The 19,187-nt window shown below is 35.0% G+C and overlaps 2 long non-coding RNA genes across 2 annotated transcripts in view; both read right to left on the reverse strand.

The window, feature by feature from the left end:
* The window catches only part of LOC309659163, a 32,033-nt gene extending 24,947 nt beyond the window's left edge, over positions 1-7,086 (reverse strand). Inside the window, exon 1 of the long non-coding RNA XR_014262643.1 lies at positions 6,758-7,086. This is a non-coding gene — a long non-coding RNA (uncharacterized lncRNA). The remainder of the gene's footprint in view (positions 1-6,757) is intronic.
* Positions 1-19,187, reverse strand: part of LOC309659159 — a 1,097,080-nt gene that overhangs the window by 981,509 nt on the left and 96,384 nt on the right. The window lies entirely within an intron of this gene.

Here is a 19,187-nt window from a genome sequence, read left to right on the forward strand (position 1 = left end):
GGGTACTCTTTAAAATTAGGGATTAATTTATTTAAGTATATAATGTTGTACTATAGATTAGTCCATAGCAGACATTAAAGCTAACTGGTTTGAACATATTCATTTATTCTCTGCCACTATCTTACAAAAGTCTTTAATGTGACTCAAGTATTTGCAACAGAATAAATTAAATAGATTAGATAGATAGGTGGTATAACACCTGAATGATGGAGAATTAAAGTCAACTTTCTAAAGAGGAACTAGAGAGCCAGTTGGTACACAAAACTCATACTGCAGTATTTAACAGTTTTAAAGTGAGAGTTCTTATTAGGATCTGGATTATTTTTTTCTGTACAAAGTCACAAAGTTAATTTGGAAGCAATATGAATTATATAATTTATACTGTCCATAAGATGAGGGCAAATTACTTTTCTAAGTATAAATTATAATATAAATTTTACAGTTCCTCAAGAAGAGGTATGTGTGTGTGTGTGATGTAGTAAACAATGTTTCCAACATCATTAATGATAAAGCAACTTGAGTAGTTGACAAACCCTAGAATTTAAATCCCACAGTGGTAAATATTTAAACATCTAGCAACTGGCCAGCTGTGTAATTTAGGCAAGCTGCTCACCCATTCAAAAGTTGAATTCTCAATGTTGAAATAATGATACCTACATCAAGGTCATTGTGGCAATTTAAAGATACTTTATATTAAGAACTTAAAAGAAGGTAATTAGCTTTCCAGTCTATGTACCAAATATTTATAAAATTTACAATATAAAATTGTCTAAATAAAAATATTTCATTATTAGAATCCATTTGTTGAGACCTCCTATGTTTTCATTTATTTCAAGTGTGTGTAATTGCTCATTGAAGTGTCTGTGTCGTCTGGGTCTTGGCATCTGTGGATAATTTTTCTCTCATTCAGGTTAGGTTTTTCCTGGTTCTTATAATGATGAGTAATTTTCAATTGAATCCTGGATATTGTGGGAATTATGTTGTAAGATTCTGCCTCTTATTTAAAGATTCCATTTTATCAAGTCTCTTCTGGTACCATGTCAGTGAAAAAAGACCATGCAGGTGGTCTCATTACTGATAGATGTGGGGGAAGTCCAAGTTTCTTCCTTGAGCACATTACTGCTGGTGGAAGCTCCCACCTTGGCCTCCACTGATATCTCCCTGGTTGAGAAGGGTAGGAATGCCTCTTTACTGCTTTCGGTGTTATGTCCATTGACATGGTGAGTGGTAGCCCCATTACTCCCAGGCAGTGGTGAAAGCCCTAACCCTCCACTGGGCCTCTTCTGACACCATCCAGGAGGACTGTTATTGCCAGGTGAGAGTGGAACTCCAAGCTCCCCACCTAGTCTCCATGGCACTGAAAGTGGAAGGAGGCTTTTTGACAACCAGCAGGGTTGATAGTCCTAGTTCCACACTTGGCCTTCATGCACCACAGATGCGTGTCTGTGTGTGTGTGCTCACATGTGAGTGTGTGACAAGCCTTTAACAGTCTTACAAGAGAGAAAGTCTAGGCTCTTTATTCAGCCGTTGCTGGTGGATGTGGGGCCATGATTTTTTCTGTGGTGTTTTGGCTGGAATAGAGTAGTTACTGCCTGGAAGTTTTGTGTCTTGCCAGACCTATTCTTCCTTTTCCTTTGGCTAAACACACCAGTCTTTTGGGGGCTTTTTAGCCCACTGGTATTTCCAGATTGCTGGTTTCTCTAACATTGAGGCTAGGATATATGAAGAAAAGTGAAAACCCAGAGGACTCACCATCATTTTGTTCCCCAGATGCTGAGGTCCCTCGCTGGTATGCCTTTTCTCTCTGCCTTTCAGAGTTTCCATATGTCTGTTTTATGTATAACGCCCAGTGATTTTAGTTCTACTTAGGGGGAGGAATAGGGAAAAGTGCATCTACTTCTTTCCAGAGGTGAAAGTTCAGTCTTTTAACTACTAAGAAGAATATTTGAAACATACAAAATAATACTGTAACAGTTATGTAATTTTTAAAGCATGTTAACATAATGAACACCTCTTCATTCACTACCTGATCCTAGAAGGACATAAACCTGTGCCCATCCCCCAGCTTCCAGGTATAAAATAAATTTTGTATTTATCATTTCCTTCCTTTTAGTAGGTTTTTCAAGTTTCACCTATTTATTTTATATTTAAAAATACTATTTGGTTCACACACAAGCATATATGTGTCTTTTTTTTTCAAACTAATGGGATCGTCTGCATACTGTTCTACAATTTGCTTATTAAAGTAACTATACTTTGATGTATTTGCAAGCTCTTCCTACAAAAATCTATTCTGGAACAATATTGTTCTTGACAAAACAGAAACTGAGAGTTAGTATTAATGTATTATACTTGGCTTTACTCAGTTTGGCAAATATATTGCTCTTTTTCATTTGACTTTCCCTCATTTGACTTTTCCATATATCCACCATTCCTTTGAGTCATATACATCAGGATTAGAGTATGCTAGCAGTTTTTGTTCATTGCTCTTCTTTTTCTGGGTAGGCATATTTATGGAGGCATGGTTTTAGCTTGCTTAATATTATTCACATGTGCATTCACAGAGCAATAAATTGTATCCTGAAAGGGGTCATGACACTGAACTTATTCCAAATGCCACTTCTCATTTCAGCATCTCAAACTGGTATAAAGGAAACAGTCTGGATTTCTCACCTGTCACACTTTTTAAAATCAAAGTCGAAGAGCACATTCTAGTTAATGGGCACAAATTTAAACCAAATAAGTTCATGAAATTCACAGACAGTATTGTTTAGCTGCTGCTTCTTCATACATCTGCTAGTTCTTTGTTCCTTTAAATAAAATCTACATTTGCAGGGTATTCAGAACTGAAGAATGCACTAGAAGCTCTGATATAAACTTGCAGTTTTTAGCATTATTAAAAGTGAAAAGACCTATGACTCTTAATTGGCTTTTGATTTAATTATAGTATATCATCCATAGTTACTTCTAATAACAAATCTTAGTTTCAATTTATCAAATTTCAAAAGTTAGCTAAATTTATAATAAAAGTTTATTATGATTAATATTTAGTTTGATTAGGGATAATATACACTTATTGGTTCTTATTTTCTCCTTTTAAATGGAAATATATTTTGGAGTACATCTTAATAAAACAGTAGAAGTATATTGAGAAAAAGTAACCTTTCTTTTTAAAAATGCTCAAAAAATTATACAAATCCATTTAAGAAACACACACACACATATATATATAGTGCTCAGTGTGTCAGTAACCTTTTAAGTATTTTATAAAGTTTTTAATTTTTTATTGGGGTATAGTTGTTTTACAATATTGTGTTAGTTTCTGCTGTACAGTGAAGTAAATCAGCTATATGTATACATATCCCCTCTCTTTTGGATTTCCTTCCCATTTAGGTCATCACAGACATTGAGCAGAGTTCCCTGTGCTATAGAGTAGGTTCTCATTAGTTATCTATTTTATACATAGTAGTGTATATATGTCAATCCAAATCTCCCAATTCATCCCATTTCCTCCTTCCCCCTTTGGTGTCCATATTTTTCTTATCTACATCTGTGTTCCTATTTCTGCTTTGCAAATATGTTCATCTGTACCATTTTTCTAGATTCCACAAATATGTGTGTTAGTATACAATATTTTTCTTTTTCTGACTTACTTCACTCTGTATGACAGTCTCTAGGTCCATCCACGTCTCTGCAAAAGGCAAAATTTCATTACTTTTCATGGCTGAGTAATAGTCCATTGTATATATGTACCACATCTTCTTTATCCATTCCTCTGTTGATGGATATTTAGGTTGTTTCCATGTCCTGGCTAAGTGCTGCAATGAACATTGGGGTGCATGTATCTTTTGAAATTATGGTTTTCTCCAAGTAAAGGCCCAGGAGTGGGATTGCTGGATCATATGGTAGTTCTATTTTTAGTTTTTTAAGGAACCTCCACACTGTTCTCCATAGTGGCTGTATCAATTTACATTCCCACCAACAGTGCAAGAGGGTTCCCTTTTCTCCACACCCTCTCCAGCATTTATTGTTTCTAGATTTTTTGATGATGGCAATTCTGACCAGTGTGAGGTGATACCTCATTGTAGGTTTGATGTGCATTTCTCTAATGATTAGTGATGTTGAGCACCCTTTCATGTATTTGTTGGCAATTGGTATAGCTTCTTTGGAGAAATGTCTATTGAGGTCTTCTGCCCATTTTTGGATTGGGTTGTTTGTTTTTGTGATACTGAGCTGCATGAGCTGCTTGTATATTTTGGAGATTAATACTTTATCAGTTGCTTCATGTGCAAATATTTTCTCCCATTCTGAGGGTTGTCTTTTCATTGTTTATGTTTTCCTTTGCTGTGCAAAAGCTTTTAAGTTTCATTAGGTCCCATTTGTTTATTTTTGTTTTTATTTTCATTACTCTAGGAAGTGGGTCAAAAAAGATCTTGCTGTGATTTATGTCAAAGAGTGTTCTGCCTGTGTTTTCCTCTAAGAGTTTTATAGTGTCTGGTCTTACATTTAGGTCTTTAATCCATTTTGAGTTTATAAATATTATAAATATTAATTTAGGTCATCTATATAATAATCCTGTGAGGTAGGCACTATTAGGATCTCCATATTATAGACGAAGAAACTGAGGCACAGAGAGGTTAAGTGATTGCCAAAGGATGGGCAGCTAGTTAGTAGTAACTAGGAAACAAACCCAGGCAGTCTGCCTCCAGAATTTTCATTCTTTACCATTAAACTATGCTATCTTGATTATACACACACACACCCCTAAATACTATGGTGATAATAAAAACAATAAACTTCTTAATATTTAAAAAACTAGAAAAGCAAAGTTCTTCCAAGTAAATTTTTTGAGACATATTTTTGTTTTTCTCTCTATCCTTATGCATGCCTTTTCTACTTCTGGTTAACACCAAATAACCATTACCTTTCTGATCAATAGTACTTGCTAATCTATGTCTTTATCTCCATTAAAATCTGACTGTAATTACCTTTATATGATATTTCCTGAATAATTTGAATCATTTCTTTAGTAGGTATTCTTTCATGTTTCTTCCATATTTTTATCACCTGTGTACATGTATTGGTTGACTGTACTCTTTAAGTGAGTTTGTGTGAGGGCCCGGATGTCAATTCAGCTGTTTTGAAAAGAGTGTTCAAGGCAGGCATTGAGGGGAGGGGCCCAGGAAAAGGGCACACTCCACAGCCTCATGTAACAGCAGCTGGGCCATGGTCACAGCGAGAAAAGGGAAGTGGAGCTCATTCTCCCTGCCTGAGGGTTATCCTAGAATTTTTATTTTCCTCCAGTCAGAGGAAAGACAACCTCTCTGTCAGCTGCCTGCCAAAGTGGCCTTAGTTTTACTGGAGAGAATATACAATCATAACAATGTGCCTCAAGAACCCTGTGTGTAGAGTTTGTTCTTGTTAGGCACCAATAAACGTGCCTGGTTGATTCACAGCCACACTTTATATTGACATTAACCAATCAATTGCAAGTAGTCAATGTTCAAACAAAATCTTATATTAGTGTAACAAGTGTATTTGTATTTTAAACCTGATACTTTTACAAATTTAGACAAAAACCTGGTGAATATATATAAAAAGGCTAAATGAGATTAAGCCTCAAAAGAGATTTTCCCAGTATGTCTTCCAAACACAATATTTATTTCAGCAAATTGCATTTGGGAGACAGGTGTTTGAAACAAATATTATTTGAACCAACAGATGTATGGATAATAAATGAACATTATATAACTCAGAAATGATTTTTGTTGTTACCCATTAGCACCTGTCAATAAAATTATATATATAGAAAAATATACACTGTTTGGGATTAAATGATACAAGGATACAATGTTCTTCCTGTATTGGATACTCTCCCCCCACGCAGCCCCCACTGCTACCGGTTTCCTATTGCTGCTGTAACAAGTTAGCACAAACTGAGTGGCTTACAAAACACAAAGTATTATCTTTCAGTTCTGAAGGTCAAAAATCCAAAATGAAACTTACAGGGCTAAAATCAAGGTATCAGCAGGGCTGATTTCTTCGGGAGGCTCTACGGGAGAATCCACTTTCTTGCTCCTTCCAACCCCCTTTCTCCTCCCTCCTACTTACAAAGACCTTGTGATTGCATTGAGTACAGCTGGGTAACCCCAGCCTCCCCACCTCAGAATCCTTAACCTAATCACACCTACAGAACCCTTTCACAGGTTGCAGGGATGAGGATGCAGACGTCTTTGGGGAGCCCTTATTCATTCAGCCTATTTCCTCACCCACCAAAAGTACTCAAAACCGTGTGTTTCCAGCATGTCAATGGTCATTAACAATCATGGATAACCGAATATATTTCTGCCTGAGTCAAAGAAAAATCTCCAGGAATCTAGAGTTTTCCAGGTTAATTGGGCCTTCCCTTATTGACTACAGGTGTAGACATGACTCAGCTATCATTGTGCGTTTCACTTCTGCCCCTTAACAGTATTGTAGCAGGCAATTAGTTGTAAAGAAACATCAATGAGGACCTAAGTGGAGTAAAATCAAATAAAGGCAGCTGGCATGGGAAATGGATATTAAAAAAAAAGGACTGTGACGAATATAAGAGGAATAAACTCTATTGACAATATTTTGATATGAAGTGGAATTATGGTGTGATCCTTCAAGGATATAAAAACATTTTGTTGGTGTATTACTCAGAAATATACTTAGGTGCACATAAGAAAAACCTGATAAGGTCTTAAACAAAGAAGGACCGTATTTTCCTTACTTAAAAGGCAATCTGCAAGTGGAAGCTTCAGTGCTGGCTTGACAGCTCCTTCTAGCTCTGTTCTCTGCCATACACATTTGTCAGAAGACGGCTGTTCCAGCCTCCAGGAATCCTCCCTGCATTTCAGAAATCAGACAGGAAGAAAATAACAAGAACATAAATATGTGATGGCTGCACCCGTCCCTTTTTATCAGGAACACAAAAACTTTCCCTGACCACACCCACAACTCTAAGTTACCTTTGCAAAACTCTGTCACATGGCCACTCCAAGATACCACAGAGCCTAGGAAGTAGCTGAGCACACTACCTTCTCCTAAGTAAGAGATTAGACTTTGACCATGCCACTACCAACATCTGTCAGTTTGTTAATAGTTTTCTTATGTAAATGTTGTCTCATATAATTCATAATCAAGGCTGTAGTTCTGGTGAAAAGATCTATGTCAGGAATGACTGAGATGTGACCCAAGGATCTTCATGTTTGCTGCCCATACTGGACTTTCATTGAACACACCAAGTTAAAATTGCTGAATATTAGCTGAGTTGCCAAAGGGAAAGAACAATCCTGAGAACTGTACTTTTTCTGAACTAAGGAAACCATACTTTTCCCTAGGAACCAATGAGATGTGCTTGATAAACCAGTCGTGTGTATAGAACAAATTTACCCTCCAATCCAAAATGCTTGGAAAACAACCGTGTAAGTCTGCATGACCTTCCTCTTTTTTTTCCCATAAAAACCCCTACCAATATTCCTCCAGTGGGGCACTATTCTGGGCTCCTCTGAAATCTGTGATCCCCAAATTGCAATTCTAAGACCCCAAATAAACTATCTTTTTGCCTCTTTACGTTCGTGGTTCTTTTGGTTGACATTTTCAGGAGAAGTTTGCTGGGTAGCATTTTAAAATTACCTGGGAAGCTTGATCAAAATACACTGATCCCCAGCTTCCTCATCATGATTACGGCATTATGAGATACTCTGTGGGCATAAGGGCATGAACATAGATATTTTGGAGAGGAATTCCCTACCTCCTCTTCCCCACCCCACAACGTTTGAGAACTATTACACTATACACATAATGAACGATGAACCTCCCAGAAGCAATGTACCAAAACGATGTCTCTAATCTTTATACAAAGATTGTCCATGAAAATATTAAGGAGAGATGTTTTCTATACCACTTACTACATTTCTATTTAACTGCAAACTAAAGGTGAGAAATCTCTAATTAATGAGCTCAAGGAGGTGTAGGGAGCATGTGTTCAAAATAGGTGACCCCTACATTACTCAATAAGAGATGAGTCTTTTAAACTAAGAAAAACTCTACTGAAAGACCCAATCATTTAGAAGAAATATCAGCTTAAATTGATTTACACACCTTTACTGAAAAAGATGATGAGAAAGAGGACCATTAATTACTATGCCTTTTATTTCTACAAATTTAATGTCTGGGGGAAAAAGTAGACTATTTTACTGTATACTATGTTTATAAAGGATAATTTACAGTTCTTGTTCAAGGAAAAATATGATACCTTCCAAAATGTAACATATTTTTGGTTATACATATGTTTTGCCTACAATATTCTCCCTAAAAAAAATAAAAATAAAAACTTGACACATTCTTTTATTAAGCTTTAGTTGTAATAGCAGGAACTATCTTAATTTATTCCTCTAATTATCTCAGTAATCTCATGGTGTTTAATATAGAAATAAATTAATGAACAATTTTATTCAATGTAACCTGTAAAAAATTGTAGTGGGTAAGAAAGCAAATGTTCCTTTTCACTAAAGGAAGCAATTTAAATATCTTCAAATTTATTCTTTTTTTTTTTTTTCATGAGAACCTATAGAGCAAGTGAACTTTTGAGACTTAGTGCTATGGCTTTTCAATTATATTCTATTGGCTTGCTGAGAAGGGAAAAAGTAAGCAGGAGGAAATTGAAACTGTAAGATTTATAGTGGAGCAAAGTAAATCTGATTTGGAATAATGAACATTTTCATGCCATCAAGAAGATTGTTTCTGTATTTCCATAATTTTTAGCAAGGCACTTTTATATTTTAACAGTCTTGTTGTTTGTCAATGAGAGATAATCTTTAAGGCCATTAATTTTTATACCATAAGATATTTAAAAATTCTCATTTACTAGAATTACTATGTATGAACAGATAACATAATGAATTGGAATGGACACATTATGTCATATTAGAACATTACAGGAGATATAAAAATATTTTAGAATTAAGGTGTCAGAGGTTGGCAGTGGTCTAGGAAGGGGTCTATTTCGTTTGTGTTCTGCAGTTTCACATTCCTTCTGAAGGGAATTGCCTTCACCACATCCTCAAGAGTGAGTAGCTTAAACCTGTATTTGCACACAAGTAAGTAGGCTCTAGGATATGCCTGTTGGACTTCCCTGGTGGTCCAGTGGTTAAGACTCCACACTTCCACTGCAGGGGGCACGGGTTCACTCCCTGGTCAGGGAACTAAGATCCTGCATTCGCTTGGGGCAGCCAAATTTTTTTTTTAAAAAAGGATATGCATGTTGAGTCATTTTAATGGTGGAGTACTAAGTTTGCAATAAGGGATTTCACGTTTCTGTAGGAACAACAACTATTGTTCTTCCGAAGTTAATCAGTAGAACAGTTATTAACAGGCTAGAACTATTGCTGTGTGTTATAATGATATTACAGACTCTATGAGACTTAACCAAAGGCTCAAGTTTCCATAGCTATCCATAGTCTTAACCTACATTTCTAGAAAAAAATGGAACGATTCTGTTCCTTGCAAACTGGAAGAGTGTGCAAAATTACTCAAAACCAGTCACTGTAGCAAACAGTGACTTTTCAGGGTATGACGGTAGTTTAGGTAAAGGCAGGTGATGTAGAAATTCTGTGCATAGGGCCTAAAATAATGTAAAGTTTCTTAGCAAATTTTTAAGAATGCCTGTGTCCAGAAGAAGTGTTCTAGTGCCTAGACATCAGCTTGATAACAGTGTTCAACCATTATGTCTATATAGTACATTAATAAGGAACATCATGTGGAAGGTGAGAATTATTTTCACACATTCTCTATTGTTAAGCTTTTTGAGAGAAGAAAAAAATGTAAAAGACTGATTTTAAAATATGACATGAGGATGCTGAGCCTCCCAGTAAAACTCACACAGTTGGGGACCTCTGGCTTTGCTGTTTATTAACAATGAGGCTGGTTTACATGAATGACACTTTCATGTAAAAGTAGGAGGTTATCTGAGATTTTAAAATGTGAATTATAGTTCCATTGTACTTCCACTGAATTATGATTCAGGGAATTATTTAATATTATTGGAGCTGTTCACTCGGAAGCTGATTATATGTTCTCCTTTGTGCGTTTATGAAGTATGGGATTTCTTGCTTCTGCAGGATAACTTAAATGTCATTCTGATAATTCTTTTTCAGGTAAATTGCATATTTCACCGTTAGTTTGGTACAAAGAATTCTAATATGAAGACAATGTTATTAACACTAAAAAAAACAAAGGAGTATTATAATTTCTTAAATTATTCTCAGACTTTGGAAATATAATTAAATATTTTGTGACTAATTTAATATAAGTGGCTATAATATGGGGGAAATGTATAAGGTATATTTTTCAGAGCTGAGTGTGGGGAGGGGTGATTATGCTTAAAAAATGAAAGATCTGAGTAAAATAATAGATCTGGATATGATAAAACTTGGTCCTACTCTGCAGTTTACAACCCAGTATAGTTCAACAGAAAGACTCAGAGCTGATTTGTATATAATCTAATAAAATGCCATTTCTATTCATCTTTGCTTTGTTGTACTGTTTCCATGCTACGAACTTGTAGCAGTTTTTCCTCATTCTGATTTTTTTTGCTCTTTACACAATCCTATCATTACATTGATGGTGCTAATTACAATCTGATTGGTATTATTATACATGGAGTTTTTACTCTGTACCAGACTGTGTGCTAAGCCAATCAATCCAACGAAATAGGAATCAACAGAGTGGTTATAATTGGATTGCCTCTGGAGTCAGATGCACATGCTCTATTTTCTGATCTATCAATGATGAATTTTGTGACACTATTATCTACCTCTCTGTGTATTAGTTATCAGTAAAATGGAAACGATAATAACATGTACCATTAAGATTGTTGTGAGAATTAAATGAGTGCTTGGCATGTGATAACCAATTCATAAATTATAGTTGTTGTTATTGATATAATTAGCTCCATTTTACAGTTGAGAAAACTAAGGCTTAAAGTTGTAAAGCAATCTGTCAATATCATATAGCTACCAAATGGTTTACACAGGGTTTGGATCTAGATCTTCGTTCTGACATCAGAACCACACTTTTAAATACTATGGCCATACTACTGTCTAATATCACTAATCTAGTTTTGTCAATTATTGTCATGTTTTAACCTTTTATCTATGGAGAAACGTAAACTCTCTATATAAGGAGGCTGAATGTTGACTTAATATAATTGAAGATGGAAATATTATGCTTTATGCTGGGTATGGTAAATGTTGACCAATATTGTATGTACATAGATGAAGAATATATGATCTTCATATATTGAGAAATGCCCCTTTGCTAGCACATATGCATACTAAAATATTTCTTGTTGGAACGAGGAAATAACCTTGTGAACAGATTCATGTGTTCCTATGTATAAACTGAAGAATGAATGTAAACTAGAAATTGTGAGTTGTAGGATGGAAAAAGCATGGCAACTGGTATTTATGGGGAAATAAAACTAACAATTACTGACAGAGTACCATGGCTCTACATGTTCATTCTGATATTAATTATCAAATGGTCCTGTAAGTCATTATTATTCCTATTTTAGAAGTAATAAAACAGATACTCATATATGTTGGGTAATTTGTTCAACATCATAGTAATGGAACAAAAGATTAATAGAGACCAACAAAAGAAAGAAAAAAAAGAATAAAATGTAGTTAAAATACGTACATATGTTGCAATTAAGCCTGAAGGTCATTTAGAATGATATTCTAATATCTGGTGACAGTTTTAATTAAACACCTCCCAGATGCATCGTTGGATGGTTTTGGCTAATACAATTACCAGAACCAAACCAGGGATGAGCTCCATTTTCCCAGTGTCATGTAGTTCAGTGGTCCCCAACCTTTCTGGCACCAGGGAATGGTTTTATGGAAAACAATTTTTCCACGGACAGGGGGTGGTGCAGGGGAATGGTTCAGGCGGTAACGTGAGCGATGGGGAGCGATGGGGGGCAGCAGATGAAGCTTCACTCGCTCGCCTGCCACTCACCTCCTGCTGTGCAGCCCGGCTCCTAACAGGCCGCGGACCTCTGACTTAGTTGACCCAGCTCTTCAATTCGGTATGCATTTCACTTATCTTAATGTGCAATCCTATATACGCACTGAAATTTGATTGTGTTTTTAAGCAAAATTGTTCCATTTGGTTAACTTAATCTATTTGGGGGATTGGTAAATAACTTACTGAAAACAAAACAAAAACTACTAAGATAGAATTAGTCAAAGCTGATCTTGGTCAAAATCACTAAATGATAGAAGCAGGCCAATGTTACAGGGAGCAAGACAATATTACAGGGAGTTTGGGGCCGTGGGAGCACTGTGACCCACTCTTCAGTGGAAAAGTCATTCAACAGAAAGGTAGGGGTCAGCTAGTATCCCCTGAGAGAGTCTCCTGGAAGCCAGTTCTATTTGCTATGATTGAAAGATGGAATAAAGTAAGCACGAGACTGTAGAAAAAGTATTTATGCTGTTAAATGCATTTCTTCAGTTTTAGGAGACAACACTGATTTTATCCTAAGGAGAAAGATACTATTGTAAGAAATGGGGATGTGAAGGGAGGATGAGTTTCAAATTAGACAGGAGGATAATCAAGGCAAGAAAATCACCCAGTAGTATTATTTATAAAATAGAGATAACAATTACTTATAGGATTGTCCTAAAGATTAACTTAGATCACATGTAGGATAGTGTCCATCACATAATACAAACTGAAATTTTATTTTGTTCTCCTCTCTCAAACTCTTCTACACAGATACAAAAATAAAAGCCCCCATTTATGGATTAAGTTACTCTATCAAGTCTCCCTCAAGGAATATCAGTAGAACCACATTTTTTAAAACATTCTTGTCTTTTGTGATCTGCTGTTTTTAGTAATATCTCCTTGCAGAGCCAGAGTTCCTGACAGGAACTGTGTGTTTGCTTTGGGAGCAAGAGACTCCAAACTAAAATGTAAATCTCCTTTGCTGTAAAACTTGCAATGTATGTAGGCAATAATGGCATGCTGACTTTAGCCAATATGGTTCAGTTTATTGTGTTGTCCACAGTTAGTCCTTAACTTGAGGCAACTGGGATTCATTCCCACAAATAAAATGCCTGAGCTAAAGACTAGGAGGGTAGGGAGAAACACAACAGGGAGTCTTATTTTCTTCTTTATTTCTTGATTTGAAGTCAGCTTCAAGTGAGTGGACAAAAGCTTAAGAGAAACCCCACTGGCTAAGAAGCTTTAGGACCCTCACTGAGGCTATAATTTAAAACGGATGATTTGTTTTATCAATTAGATAATAAAAATAGAAAACTACCTATCTTTATACTATAAAATGAAATATGGCAGTATGTTTGGAAGACAGTGGTTAATTTTTAATTAATTCAAAAAGTTTTTAGTATTTTTTTAAAATTTGGCTTAAAATTTTTGATCTCAAGTATCTTAAAGTATATACTGTATTCCTTTTCTTTTCCATCTGTGCATGTTCCATTCCGTTGTTTAACCATTTTTATAAATCTCAAAACTATTTTTTAAGACTCTACATAAGACCCTACATAACAGTCTAACTTCTTATTTTTAGTATTCACATGTTTCAACAAACCCATGATTTGGGTTTGATTGTAGTATAGACATATTTTATATCTTTCTCTCATTACATATTGTATTATATGTAATTTATTCAATGTATGACTTAATTAGATATTTACTCTACCAGGTAAGAGGAATACAATGATGACTGAGGCATTAGACCCTAATCTGTAGGACTTCATAGATTAGTACATCATTGTTCAATAAAAATATACTAAAAGCCACATAGGTAATTTTAAATTTCCTAGTGGTATCTTTAAAAAAGTAAAATAAAATAAATTAAATTAATTTAAATTATATATTACTATATGTCAAATATTTCATAAAGTAATCAATACAAAACTTTACTGAGATATTTTATATTTCTTTTTCCATTCTTAGTCTTGGAAAACTGGTATTAGTTTTATAATTAGCAGGACATCTCAATTTGGGCTACCCACATTTCAAGTGCTCAAAAGCCACATGTAGCTAATGGTTACTGTGTTGGATAATACAGGCCTAATGGATCAATAAAGATATATGTAAATGATACAAATTAACTTTGAATGAGTTATTTTGAAGAATGCTAATGGTATACCGTAGGGAAGATTTTAAAGAAAGTCTATGGTGGAGCGACCCTTCAGTAGAATAAACATGTCAGTATCCTGTTTTCTTATATAGTCATGGAGTAAGGTGGCAGGTAATAAAATGGAATCAGCCTTTAGTTATTTAAATTCACTTCCAGATCTGCAGATGCAGAAATGCTGAGTCAGCAACTTGGAATAAACTAGAATTTAGAAAACCTGGCTTGTACTTTAGCCTTTCAGAAACTTAACAACGGAAGATTAAAACAGGCACACTTATGAGTGGTCATAATATGGAGAAAATGACGTTTGATGGAACTCTAAGGTACTTGGGAAAATATATCAGCTTTAGGGGACTACTTCCCTCCAGAGAAACCTCTGGATATGGTGACACTGAACATGTCTATACTCTATGACTCTGATTCCAAGACTAGGTATTTTTCCTAATGAAATAATCAGACACATATACTGAAGCTCAAAGAAAATACTGCAAAAATGGAGACAAATAACAATTTTAATTTTTACATATTATTGTGAAAACAGTTCAGTGTTAAGTATTTTCAGAGCTACTAACTTTACCCTTCCATTTGAAAATTTGTCTCTGACAAATATTTTTATAGGATAACATTTGTCAAATAAATTGTCTTTTTGTATGAGTCTTTTGAATGTTCACTAGATGTTTCAAAATTTGGGCCTTAATTTCACTCAATTCTGGTATAGGTGATACATTTATCCAATAAAAACAGAGTTTCTCAACCTCAGTATAGTTGATATTTTGTAAAGTAGTTCTTTTATGGGGGTCTGTTAAGTACATCATAGGATGTTTAGCTGCATACTTAGCCTTTACACACTAGATGGCAGTTGCACTATCCAAGTTGTAACAACCAAAAACACCTCCAAGGCACAGCCAAATGTTCTCTGTGAGACAAAATTGCCTTTGGTTGAAAACCATGTGTAAAGAGTGGTAGATCCATCAAGATTCTTTCAATATATTGAGAAATTCAAAAGTTTAATTACAGATTTGCAAAATTAAACCTTGTCTACAATCTGTTCTAGCATCTTTTAATTTGGTTTCACTCTGCTCTGCAGAGATAAATTTTAAGGTCTTCCCATTTGTAAACTTTGTTTCCAATAATTACATTTCACTAGAATCTACAAAAGATTAAGTTTTTTAAAGCTCCATAAAGTGAATAGTCTGTTTCAAAAATTTTGCATATGTTTAACGAACTGCAATCAAATTTAGGAAAATTAAGAAAATATCCATGCCACTGTAAAATTACATTTATTAAAAAATAATTGTGCATTAATTTTGTATCCTGCAACTTTACCAAATTCATTGATTAGCTCTAGTAGTTTTCTGGTGGCATATTTAGGATTTTCTATGTATAGTATCAGGTCATCTGCAATCAGTGACAGTTTTACCTCTTCTTTTCCAATCTGGATTCATTTTATTTCTTTTTCTTCTCTGATTGCTGTGGCTAAAACTTCCAAAACTATGTTTAATAATAGTGGCAAGAGTGGACATCCTTGTCTTGTTCCTGATCTTAGAGGAAATGCTTTCAGTTTTTCACCATTGAAAACAATGTTTGCTGTGGGTTTGTCATATATGGCCTTTATTATGTTGAGGTAGGTTCCCTCTATGCACACATTCTGGATAATTTTTATCATATATGGGTGTTGAATTTTGTCAAAAGCTATTTCTGCATCTATTGAGATGATCATATGGTTTTTATTCTTTAATTTGTTAATGTGGTGTATCACATTGATTAATTAGCATATATTGAAGAATCCTTGCATCCCTGGCATCTCATTTGATCCTGGTGTATGATCCTTTTAATGTGTTGTTTGATTCTGTTTGCTAGTATTTTGTTGAAGATTTTTATGTCTATGTTCATCAGTGATATTGACCTGTAATTTTCTTTTTATGTGATACCTTTGTTTGGTTTTGGTATCAGGGTGATGGTGGCATCGTAGAATGAGTTTGGGAGTGTTCCTCTTCTGCTATATGTTGGAAGAGTTTGAAAAGGACAGGTGTTAGCACTTCTCTAAATGCTTGACAGAATTTGCCTGTGAAGCCGTCTGATCCTGGACTTCTGTTTATTGGAAGATTTTAAATTACAGTTTCAATTTCATTACTTGTGATTGGTCTGTTTATATTTTCTATTTCTTTCTGTTCAATCTTGCAAGGTTGCATTTTTCTAAGAATTTGTCCATTTCTTCCAGGTTGTCCATTTTATTGGGATAGAGTTGCTTGTAGTAATCTCTGATGATCCGTTGTATTTCTGTGGTGTCAGTTGTAATTTCTCCTTTTTTCATTTCTAATTTTATCGATTTGAATCCTCTCCCTTTATTTCTTAGTGAGTCTGGCTAAAGGTTTATCAATTTTGTTTGTCTTCTCAAAGAACTAGGTTTTAGTTTTATTGATCTTTGCTATTGTTTTCTTTGCTTCTATTTCATTTATTTTTGCTCTGATCTTTAAATCTTTTGCATTCCTATACTCTAACAACAAAAGATAAGAATGAAAAATTAAGGAAACAACCCCATTTACCACTGTAACAAAAAGAATAAAATATCTAGGAATAAACCTACCTAAGGAGGCAAAAGACCTGTATTCAGAAAACTATAAAACACTGATGAAAGAAATCAATGATGACACAAATAGATGGAGAGATATACCATGTTCTTGGATTGGAAGAATCAACATTGTGAAAATGACTCTACTACCCAAAGCAATCTACAGATCCAATGCAGTCCCTATCAAACTACCACTGGCATTTTTCACAGAACTAGAACAAAAAATATCACAATTTGTATGGAAACACAAAAGACTGCAAATACCAAAAGCAACCTTGAGAAAGAAAAACAGAGCTGGAGGAATGAGGCTCCCTGACTTCAGACTATACTACAAAGCTACAGTAATCAAGACAGTATGGTACTGGCACAAAAACAGAAATATAGATCAATGGAACAGGATAGAAAGCCCAGATATAAACCCACGCACATACGGTCACCTTATCTTTGATAAAGGAGGCAAGCATATATAGTGGAGAAAAGACAGTCTCTTCAATAAGTGGTGCTGGGAAAACTGGACAGGTACATGTAAAAGTATGAAATTAGAACACTCCCTAACACCATACACAAAAGTAAATTCAAAATGGATTAAAGACTTAAATGTAAGGCCAGACACTATCAAACTCTTAGAGGAAAACATAGGCAGAACACTCTATGACATAAATCACAGCAAGATCCTTTTTGACCCAGCTCCTAGAGAAATGGAAATAAAAACAAAAATAAACAAATGGGACCTAATGAAACTTGAAAGCTTTTGCACAGCAAAGAAAACCATAAACAAGACCAAAAGACAACCATCAGAATGGGAGAAAATATTTGCAAATGAAGCAACTGACAAAGGATTAATCTCCAAGATTTACAAGCAGCACATGCAGCGCAATAACAAAAAAACAAACACCCCAATCCAAAAATGGGCAGAAGTCCTAAATAGACATTTCTCCAAAGAAGATATACAGATTGCCAACAGACACATGAAAGAATGCTCAACATCATTAATCATTAGAGAAATGCAAATCAAAACTACAATGAGATATCATCTCCGACTGGTCAGAATGGCCATCATCAAAAAATCTAGAAACAATAAATGCTGGAGAGGTTGTGGAGAAAAGGGAACTCTCTTGCACTGTTGGTGGGAATGTAAATTGATATAGCTGCTATGGAGAACAGTATGGAGGTTCCTTAAAAATCTAAAAATAGAACTACCATACGACCCAGCAATCCCACTACTGGGCATATACCCTGAGAAAACCATAGGTCAAAAAGAGTCATGTACCAAAATGTTCATTGCAGCTCTATTTACAATAGCCAGGACATGGAAGCAACCTAAGTGTCCATCATTGGATGAATGGATAAAGAAGATGTGGCACATATATACAATGGAATATTACTCAGCCATAAAAAGAAACCAAATGGAGGTATTTGTAGTGAGGTGGATGGAGTTAGAGTCTGTCATACAGAGTGAAGTAAGTCAGAAAGAGAAAAACAAATACAGTATGTTAACACATATACATGGAATCTAAGGAAAAAGAAAAAAAAAAAAGGTCATGAAGAACCTAGTGGTAAGACAGGAATAAAGACACAGACCTACTAGAGAATGGACTTGAGGATATGGGGAGGGGGAAGGGTAAGCTGTGACAAGGTGAAAGAGTGGCATGGACATATGTACACTACCAAACGTAAAATAGATAGCTAGTGGGAAGCAACTGCATAGCACAGGGAGATCAGCTCGGTGCTTTGTGACCACCTAGAGGGGTGGGATAGGGAAGGTGGGAGGGAGGGAAATGCAAGAGGGAAGAGATATGGGAACATATGTATATGTATAACTGATTCACTTTGTTATAAAGCAGAACCTAACACAGCATTGTAAAGCAATTATACTCCAATAAAGATGTTAAAAAAAAAAAAAGAAGAAGACATGGAAAACTTTGGTGGTAATAGACATCTTTAGTATTTCAGGAGTGGTGGTATTTTCAAGAGTGTACGCATATGTTCAAACGTATCAAATTGTACACTAAAAATATAAAGTTTATTGTATGTCCATTATACTTTAACAGCTGTTTAAAAATAATAAAACTTAGTGTTAAAGAAATGAATAAGCAAGTCACAGACTGGGAGAAAATATTAAAAAAAAAACAAAAACGGAGCTGGAGGAATCAGGCTCCTTGACTTCAGACTATAGTACAAAGCTATAGTAATCAAGACAGTATGGTAATGGAAAAAAAAAAAACAGAAATATAAGCCAATGGTACAAGATAGAAAGTTCAGAGATAAACCCACTCACCTATAGTCACCTAATCTAGGACAAAGGAGGCAAGAATATACAATGGAGAAAAGCAGTCTCTTAATAAATGGTGCTGGAAAACTGGACAGCTACATGTAAAGGAATGAAATTAGAACACTTCTTAACACCATACACAAAAATAAACT

Source organism: Balaenoptera physalus, assembly GCF_965194825.1.
Source record: "Balaenoptera physalus genome assembly, chromosome: 4".
Taxonomy (NCBI): Eukaryota; Metazoa; Chordata; class Mammalia; order Artiodactyla; family Balaenopteridae; genus Balaenoptera; species Balaenoptera physalus.